Source organism: Crotalus tigris, unplaced genomic scaffold, assembly GCF_016545835.1.
Source record: "Crotalus tigris isolate CLP2741 ecotype Arizona unplaced genomic scaffold, ASM1654583v1 scf7180000018217.1405312, whole genome shotgun sequence".
Taxonomy (NCBI): Eukaryota; Metazoa; Chordata; class Lepidosauria; order Squamata; family Viperidae; genus Crotalus; species Crotalus tigris.
In genome coordinates, this window is record NW_024096887.1 from 1 (window position 1) to 8995 (window position 8995).

The following is an 8995-nucleotide window of genomic DNA, read 5'->3' on the forward strand; positions in this document are numbered from 1 at the left end:
GGGCTAAAAAGAGAGAGAAGTGGGATTTACTTCTCTTCTCTATCCAGCAGAAAAACACCCAATTATTTTGACAAATTGTTTCCAGCTCTCTCCCTGGTTACCAAGAACTCCCTCTCTGCTGTATTTCTAACAGAGATTGGGAAAATCATTTTTTGTCAATTTTTCAGGCTTCAATAATTTCGACCGAGCTTGGATCACAACTGCCTCTTGCAATTCCTATATGGCAACCCGTGACTCATGCTGAAATCGCTGAGCTTATCTCAGAACTTAAGTCAGGCAAAGCCCCTGGCCCTGATGCTATACCCCCCATTTTGTTAAAATCCAATCCCAAGTGGTGAATTCCTCTATTGGCAACACTTTTCACCCATATTAATTCCTCTGGTAGGATTCCTATCTCTTAGAGCAGTGGTTCTCAACCTTTCTAATGCCGCGACCCCATAATACAGTTCCCCATGTTGTGGTGACCCCCAACCACTTATACATCACCGGGTGCCAGGGGTGTGGCCAAAGAAAAGGGGAAAAAAATGGCAGACAGCCTTGTTTGGTGACCCCCGTGAAATGGTCGTTCGACCCCAAATGGGGTCCCGACCCACAGGTTGAGAACCACTGTCTTAGAGTCTAGCAATTATTATTCCAGTTTTTAAATGAGGAAACAGGAACAACCCTGCCGATTATCGCCCTATAAGCCTGCTTTCCATCATTGGGAAATTGTATGCTAAATATCTTCAACATAGACTCCTCATTTGGGTTGAGGAGTCTAACAATATTGGTGCAGAGCAGATTGGGTTTAAAGCAGGCTGTGCCACATTGGACCACTGTTTTGTCTTAGCACACCTGGTTGACAAATACGCTATTACACCAGGTGGCAAACTCTTTACTGCTTTTATTGATTTAAAGGCAGCGTTTGACTCAGTCCCTAGCACAAAAGTTCTATTGACAGACGTCTTTTGTTCCTAATTAGATCTTTGTATAATCAGGCCTCTAACCAGGTTAGGTGAGGCTTGCAGGGAGAACTTTCAAATCCTATCTTGATTGAGAGCGGAGTTAGACAGGGTTGTGTCCTGGCCCCTCTTCTGTTTAATTTATTCTTATCCGACCTGGCCTCTTACATTGCACGCATTGAGTCCTATGCCCCAAAGTTGTTAAATATGAAGATTCCGCTTCTTCTTTATGCTGACGACGCGGTCCTTCTATCACAATCAAGGCTCGGTCTAAAAAGATTACTTTCTGCATTTGGGTCCTACTGTGCTGAGAACCATTTGTCTATTAATTATGACAAATCCAAAGTATTGGTGTTCTCTAGAGCACGGAAATCATACAAATGGGCTATCAATGGTAATGTTGTTAGGCAGGTTTTCCATTTTAAGTATTTAGGTATTCAATTTCAGAATACTGGTGCTTGGACTAAACATCGAACCCAGGTGCTGAATTCGGCCTCCTGTAGTCATCAGCAGATTATAAGATTCTTTTTTACTCAAGGAGGCCAGTTTACTCCTTCTGCTCTGCGTATATATAAAGCCAAAACCCTGGCTCAAACTCTTTATGGAATTCCATATGGATACGAGGCTTCAAAGATTGTATTGAAAGAACCCAGGCTGTTTTTCTTAGGAAACTTCTGGGTCTCCCTCCCTGTGTTGGATTTGCTTCGATATACCTGGAACTGGGCATTTGTTCAGTCGAATGTATGGCATGATTAACACCTTTAAATGGTGGTTTCGGGTGCTCTTTTCAGCAGTCCCTGGTAGCTACCTCTCTCTAGTGTTTGCTGACTCTCATACTTCTTGTTGGGAGAGGGAACTGACAAAGAAACTCCACTTGCTAGGTTTTATGGGGGGTGCTCTGGGAGGTTATGGTCTCATAAGAGCTAGAGCCAACAAAACCTGCTTCCCTTTGATCTTCAGCCATTCTAATAATTATGGATTGAGGCTGGCTTCATATTTCTATACTCTAACCATCCCCAAGTATAGAAGAGTCTTTTCTCTAGCCCGTTTCAATGTCTTGCCCTCAGCACTACTCGATGGGCGATTCAAGAGGCTCCCGTTTAGTGAGCGACTATGCCCTTGTGATAAGACTGTAGTTGAAACTGTGGAGCATGTCTTATCATACTGCCCTATGTATAACACAGCCAGAATTAAATTATTGTCTCTCCTTGGAATTGATCCCTCTGGTTCTAATGTTAGTAATTTGGTCTTATATTGTCTAGGGGATGGCTCCTCCTATATTACTTCTCAGGTTTCTAAATTTCTTTGAAGAGCTGTAACTATTAGAGGAGAATGTTGGCTTCTGGTGTTAATTGTTTGTGATTATATTTTTCTTGTGTTTTCTTTTGTTGCACTTGCATTTTGGTCTGTGACCGCAAAATAAAAATTATTATTATTATTGGATCATCGCACAGTCAGCCAGATGTTCAGACTGGATTTGGCATTTTGTCTACCTATCGAGTCCTTACCCAGGACCTGGGATAGGCAGATGTGGATGTTTGATGGTATTACAGTATCGTCGCAGGATGGAAGCAGTTCCTAATAAGGCCGCCTTTTGCAATTGACTAATAGCGAATTTGTCAATGCCAATGGTGTTCAAGTGTTGCTCCAGTTGTTTTGGGATTGCACCCAAGGAGCCTATTACTATTGGTCCTACCCTTGCTTGCTTTTGCCACAGTCTTTCTATTTCTATTTGTAGGTCTTTGTATTTTGTTATCTTCTCCAGTTCTTTCTCTTCTATTCTGCTATCTCCAGGCACTGCCACATCCACTATCCAGACTTTTTTGTCTTTCTTAGCGACAATTGTTAAGTCTGGGGTGTTATGTTGCAGGTGCTTGTCTGTTTGAATTCTGAAGTCCCAGAGCAGTTTAATTTTATCATTTTCTATGACTTTCTCTATTTTATGATCCACCAGTTTTTGCTTACAGGCAAATGATATTTTTTGCAGATCTTCCAATGCACCATTGTTGCTACTTTGTCAGGCCGCTGCTTGTAGTCAGTCTGTGCAATCTTCTTGCAACAGCTTACCAGGTGGTCCACTGTTTCTTCAGCTTCTTTGCATAGGCGGCACTTACTGTCTGTTGCTGTCTTCTCAATTTTGACTTTATATGCATTTGTCCTTAAGGCTTGGTCTTGTGCAGCCAGAATTAGTCCCTCGGTCTCTTTCTTCAATTTCCCTGCTCTTAGCCATTGCCAGGTCTTGTTAATATCTGCTTTCCCAGCTATTTTTTTAATGTATTGGCCATGTAGTGCTTTGTCTTCCCATGCCTCTATTCTGTTCTTCATTTGGTCTTTCTTGTAGGCCAGTTTGGTCTCTCCAGTAGTCAGTAAGCCTTCCTGATATACTAATTTCAGTGCATCTTCATCATTGTTCTTCAGATATTCTTCCAAAGCCATTTTTTCTTCTTCAACCATCTGATGTACTTGTAGCATTCCACGCCCACCTATTTGCCTTGGTAGATAAAGTCTATCAATGTCACTGCGTGGATGAAGGGCATGATTCATTGTCATTATTTTTCTGGTCTGCCTATCCATTGCTTTTAGTTCTGCTTGAGTCCAGTCCACTATTCCAGCTGTGTACCTAATGACTGGATTGCCCAGGTGTTGATTGCCTTTATGGTATTTCCTCCATTGAGTTTGGACTTTAAGATCTTCTTCACTCTCTTGATGTATTCACCTCTAATCTTTTTCTTGACCAGTGTGCTTGATGTTGTCAGCTTGAAGGATACCCAAGTATTTGTAGTAATCTTCCTCATCCAGACTCCTCCTCCTCCTCCTCATCTTCTCCTCCTCCTCCTTCTTCTTTTTCTTCTTATTATTATTATATACTATGTCCAGAGTATTTTGCTTGTTCACTAATTTAGTCACTTTGTCAAAGAATAAAATAAAGATTTTTTTGGCATGATCTGTTTTTGACAAACTCATGTTGGCTTCTGGTTATAATTTTGCTTGCTTCTAGGTGTTCGCAGATCTATTGCTTGATTATCTTTTCCAGGATCTTCCCAGGTATTGATGTCAGGCTGATTGGTCTATAGTTTCCTGGATCATTTTTCCCCCTTTTTTTGAAGATAGGAACCACATCAGCTCTTTTCCAGTCCTCTGGTAGTTCCCCAGTGCTCTAGGATCTTTGAAAGATATGAAAGATATGGTTCACGTCTGCCAGTTCCTTCAGAACTCTGGGATGTAATCCATCTGATCCTGGTGATTTGAACTTGTCTAGGGTGGACAGATGTTCTCTTGCCACATTTTTGCCTTTTTAAATTTCTATTACTATTCCTAGTCTATGTTTTACAGTTCTGTTTTTCGTAGGCTGGGCCTTTTCTTTTTGCATGAAGACAGATAAAAAGAATGAATTAAGCAGCTCTGCTTTTTTCCTGCTGCCCATCACTTCCTTGCCATCTTCTCCCACTCATGGATAGATTGCTTCCTTGACTTTTTCTTGCATTTCACATGTTGAAAGAAGTTTTTTTAAAAAAATTTTGACATTTGTTGCGAGTCTTATTTCATTCTGAGCCTTACCTTTCCTGTTATTGTCAGAACCCATATTCTAAAGGGCCTTTCCCTTTTCTTTCCCTTTCCCTTTTCTTTCTAAACCCGAACCGCATTCTCTTCTCTCCCTGGGTTCTGCCATACTCCTGGAGGGGAGGACGGAAGCGCTTGAGGGTTATTGCCTTGTTTTCCTCTATCGTTATAATGTTAACACTTTGCTGTTTCTGCATTTCTTCCTCTGTGAACCTTCTTTCCCCTGTTGTCAGCTAGTAAAGGGGGGAGGAGAATGAAATGTACCTCCGGCAACTGTTTTATCTCCGCATTTCCAAGGGAAGGTACGAAGTGCCGCCTAAACATCGCTGCAGCCAGGAGACGGCCTGATGTTATCTCCTTTTTCCCACAACGAACTTAAGACCTTGGGATTGACCTGTTTGAACTGACCGGATGAACTATGGGGTGGGGTTATGCTTGGGATACTTTTTACCTACCGATCTGGCGGGAAACCCTCAGATCCTGTCTATTATGCCTGCTATCAGCTTCTCCTAATAAAAGCTCCTTTTGGAAGAAACCGTTTCCAAGAGTTCTACTTTCTTAGGATGAGGTATTTAAGTGGGCCCTGACAGTTATGTTATATCTATTATATTATATCCATTATTATGTTATATCCATTATGTTATATAATATGTTATATCCATTATGTTATATAATATGTTATATCCATTATGTTATATCCATTATTATGTTTATAACAAATTATGTTATATCCATTCATTCGTAATATAATTTGGAAGAACATTTTCAATTGTTTGTATATCCAAAAAAGGATTAAAAGGCTAAAGAAAAGGATTGATTAGAAGTTTGATTTTGGAAAGTTGATTTTGGATTAAAGATCCAGATAGATTTGAAATAAGGTTTTGAAATTAATTATAAGAATTCTTCCCATGAGGAAAGCTGTTGTTCTGAAATCCTTTTAAAAAGCATGATAACATGGAACTTAGAGGGAACAAGAAGAAACAATTAAAGGAGAAGATCACTTAACATTCCTAATACAGAACGGAGTAAAATATTTTAACATTAGACATATTGAAGGATATTTTCAAACAAAGGACCCAGAAGTTAAATTTAAGAGTGTCCCTTTATAGATAATCTGTAGATAAATAATCACTGTCTCTTAAAATACAACAAATGATAAAATATGTTATGGAAGATGAACATGTATTACTGGCCAAGAAAAAAATCTATCTGAAAATGGATTTTAAAATGATAGAGTGATATGGAAAAAGATGCGACACTGGACATATAAATTGGCTGATGTCTTAACAACTAAAAGGAATATACAGTACAAATAACAGTAAAGAGAGTGACCTGAGTAATTTTTCTACATTGAATTTACAAAAGAGGCTGGCTAAAGCTTTGAAGAATTTTGTGAGAAGGGATAATGAAAAAATGAAAATAAATCAAGTTTTAAGGGACAAAAGATCAAAACGGTTAAAATAAAAGGAAGGAATATAAAGTTTAATTTGATCAAGTTTAAAATACATATGTTCTTATCTCTGCTTAATGGACTTTTGCTGATCAGAATTAAATGAGGAGTTTTTAAGGATTTGTTTATAGATAAGAAATGAGATATGGGAAGAAGAGATCATTTGTTGTATTTTAAGAAAATGTGATACTAAAATTCTTTATTCTTGTCTTGAAGAAGGGAAAACTAATTTCTTTATATATTTATTTTCTTTTTATTTACTATATTATTTTTCCCACTTTTTTCTGCACCTTCCATTTTCTTTTTAAACTTTTCTTTTTAAATTTTTATTTTCTCTTATAAGTGTAGTTTTTAATAAAATTACAATTTAAAAAAAGGAAAGGCTTAAGAGCTGAAAGAGTAGTATTATGAGACATCTGAATCTTGAAGGCTGTTCAAAGTCATCCCAAATAAATAAATGAATTGAATGAATGAATGAATGAATGAATGAACGAACGAATGACACTTCAGAAATTTGAATGCCTTCCTTACAAAGGGATTATGCTAATCTTCTCTGTATTGTTTCAATTTTAATATATACTCTGCCAATGCAAGTGGAAACCTGTTCCTGAAGATCTTTTTAACACTGACAATGCACAATTCTGCATGACAGCTTGCCGCATCCATCAACCAAAGGTTATTCTATTCTATGCTTCAGTGAAGTACATAATACAATTGCTAATCATAGCAGAGCAGTTCTTCTGACATAGTATGAATCAGTGTGGGGGAGGCTGACCCTTTAACTGCAAGATGCAAGTACAAAAAATGGATTGGCAGGGTGTCTGTTATGCTGATGTTCTCACAGGTCTTTTATGCTCCCCAGTTTTCCCCATCTCCATCTTTATTTTCCTCTTCCATAGCCTACTGCTACTTTTTACTACATCTTTCCAATATTCTCTACATGATGCCTGTGTCTGCTTTCCCCTTCTCAATATTATGCCCCACTTGCTGTTTTCCACCTTCTCTTCTCTACCATTACTATATGTCAACCAATCCCCAACCCCTTGCTCCACATATAATCTCTTTTTTGCCTCCCATTTCTTCTGCTGAAGGGTCTTATTCATGTTTTTTCCACCCAGTATAAAGAATTGTGTTTTTTCCCCCTCATTTAGAACTTCTGCTCTACAGGGACCTGGATTTATTAGACCTGTCTTAAGAGTACGATTTAGATTTGTAGCTTTTCAATTTCTTTGGCAACTATTTAGACAGACTTTCTCCATCCTTTGAAGTGGGTAATAGCTTTTGTTTACCTTTGGTTCCATTGGGAGAGCTTAAAGAAATCTCCCAAATTGTTTTGATCCAGTCTAGAAGAAATTGGTGAGTAAAAACTGAAAATTAGCAAAAAACTCAAATGTTTCTGACTGCTGTTACATTAGTAACCATGGCTCTTGCTTAAAACTGAGTTGAGAACATGAACCAACTAGCAAAGAAGTATGAGAAAGTTGTGATCTTTATGAGATTTTTTTACCTCTTTTTGCTCTTGTAAAACCTGTAGAGAAAAGAATACAACTAGGTAGTTTGGTTTCATTTGTCATTCTTATAGGCATGACGACTACAGATCCAAAGAACTGCAGGAGTCTCTCTGATGCCACTGTTAGAACATGTTTTTAATTTGTTAGTTTGTTTATTGTTTATCTAAATTTATGTAACTGCCCAGCTCACAGAAGTGACTGGGCAGTGCGTAGTTGTTATTGTAAAAAGGGGAGAAAGAGAGGGAGGCAGGCAAGCAGGCAGGCAGGCAGACAGGGTCAATATTTCAGGAGGTTCTAATGCAAAAAAATTAATCCAGTCTAAATAGCCTTCTGCAACTTCCAGGTTCTTGGCCCAAAAACATTTGCAACCTCTTATTTTACAACTCTTTCAATGACTTGATCTGTAAGGAAGTCATGGATAACTATTAGCATGACTGCTAAAAGATTTAGAATACTGTAATCATGGAACTGCAGTCAAAGAGAAAAAATAATTTTCCATTGTGTAGAATATCATTACTTTCTTCTTTTCTTTTTAATTTACTTTTATTTATAACTTCAATTTATATTGCAACCTATCTTAAATTCACGACTCTGAGCAGCTTACAGCAGTTAGGAACACCATAGTTTGGTCTTTATAATTGCCACTCATTACAGCCTAATACCTATTTGAATTGTTCAGTTCAGCAATTCTAGCTCATATGCCTCTTCATACAATAATGTTTGGCTTCATTGCTATCATTAACCAAAGTCATTTCTCTAAGTCTTGAAATGAGATCCTTGTGTCTATATAGCAGTAAATCATTTAATTTACATGTGAAATTCCTTGTATGCGCAATCTCTGAAAAGAAAACCCATTGGGCAATAGAGCTCAAGGCAGGAGAAGAGTGTAAGAAGGGGCATTGTCTTACCTGAATGCCTTTTCTCTGTACGGAGATGGAGAATCCACCAATGGGTTTGAGTCCTGCAGCTGTAGGAGTGAAGGTGGCCTCTGGGGCTGAACCTGGAGCTGTTGTTGTGTGTTGAACCAATGCGGAAGGAGAGCTGAGCATTGACAGGCGTCCCTGTGGGGGACCACACGCCATTTGATCCGCCTCTAATCCGGCCTGCCTCTGTGCTCTGGAGAACTCCTTCTCCAGAGCCTGGTGCCTACGGCTGGCTTGCTTTTCCGCCAACTTGGAAGACTTCTTGAGCATGGTCTTAGCCTTACATTTGGGCTTGCCTGCCGCCTCCTGTTTGGAGGATTTGTGGCAGCCATAACTGGAGGATGGAGAGGCAGTGCTCCTGGGTTGAGGCATCGTGGAGCCCTCCATCCTGGTTGAGCAGCCTCAGGGAAACTGAGACGAAGCTCTGGCAGGCAAGCAGTTGGCGGAAGTGAAATTGGAACAAGTAACAAGACTGCTCCCCTGACCAGAAAAAAATTATCTCTGGGCTTTGGTCACGGCAATTGAGTCAGATGCCGAAGGCACGGTTGGGGACCCGCTCTGGGCTCTGCCCAGAGGCCTTAGGTGGCCAGTCAAGGTGCACCAGAAAAG

General features: G+C 39.3%; 1 non-coding gene across 1 annotated transcript; it reads right to left on the reverse strand.

The window, feature by feature from the left end:
- Positions 1-6442: 6442 nt before the first annotated feature.
- LOC120310528 lies at positions 6443-6547 on the reverse strand. Its single transcript, XR_005557381.1, has one exon. It is a non-coding gene; the product is annotated as a U6 spliceosomal RNA (small nuclear RNA).
- Positions 6548-8995: the final 2448 nt, after the last annotated feature.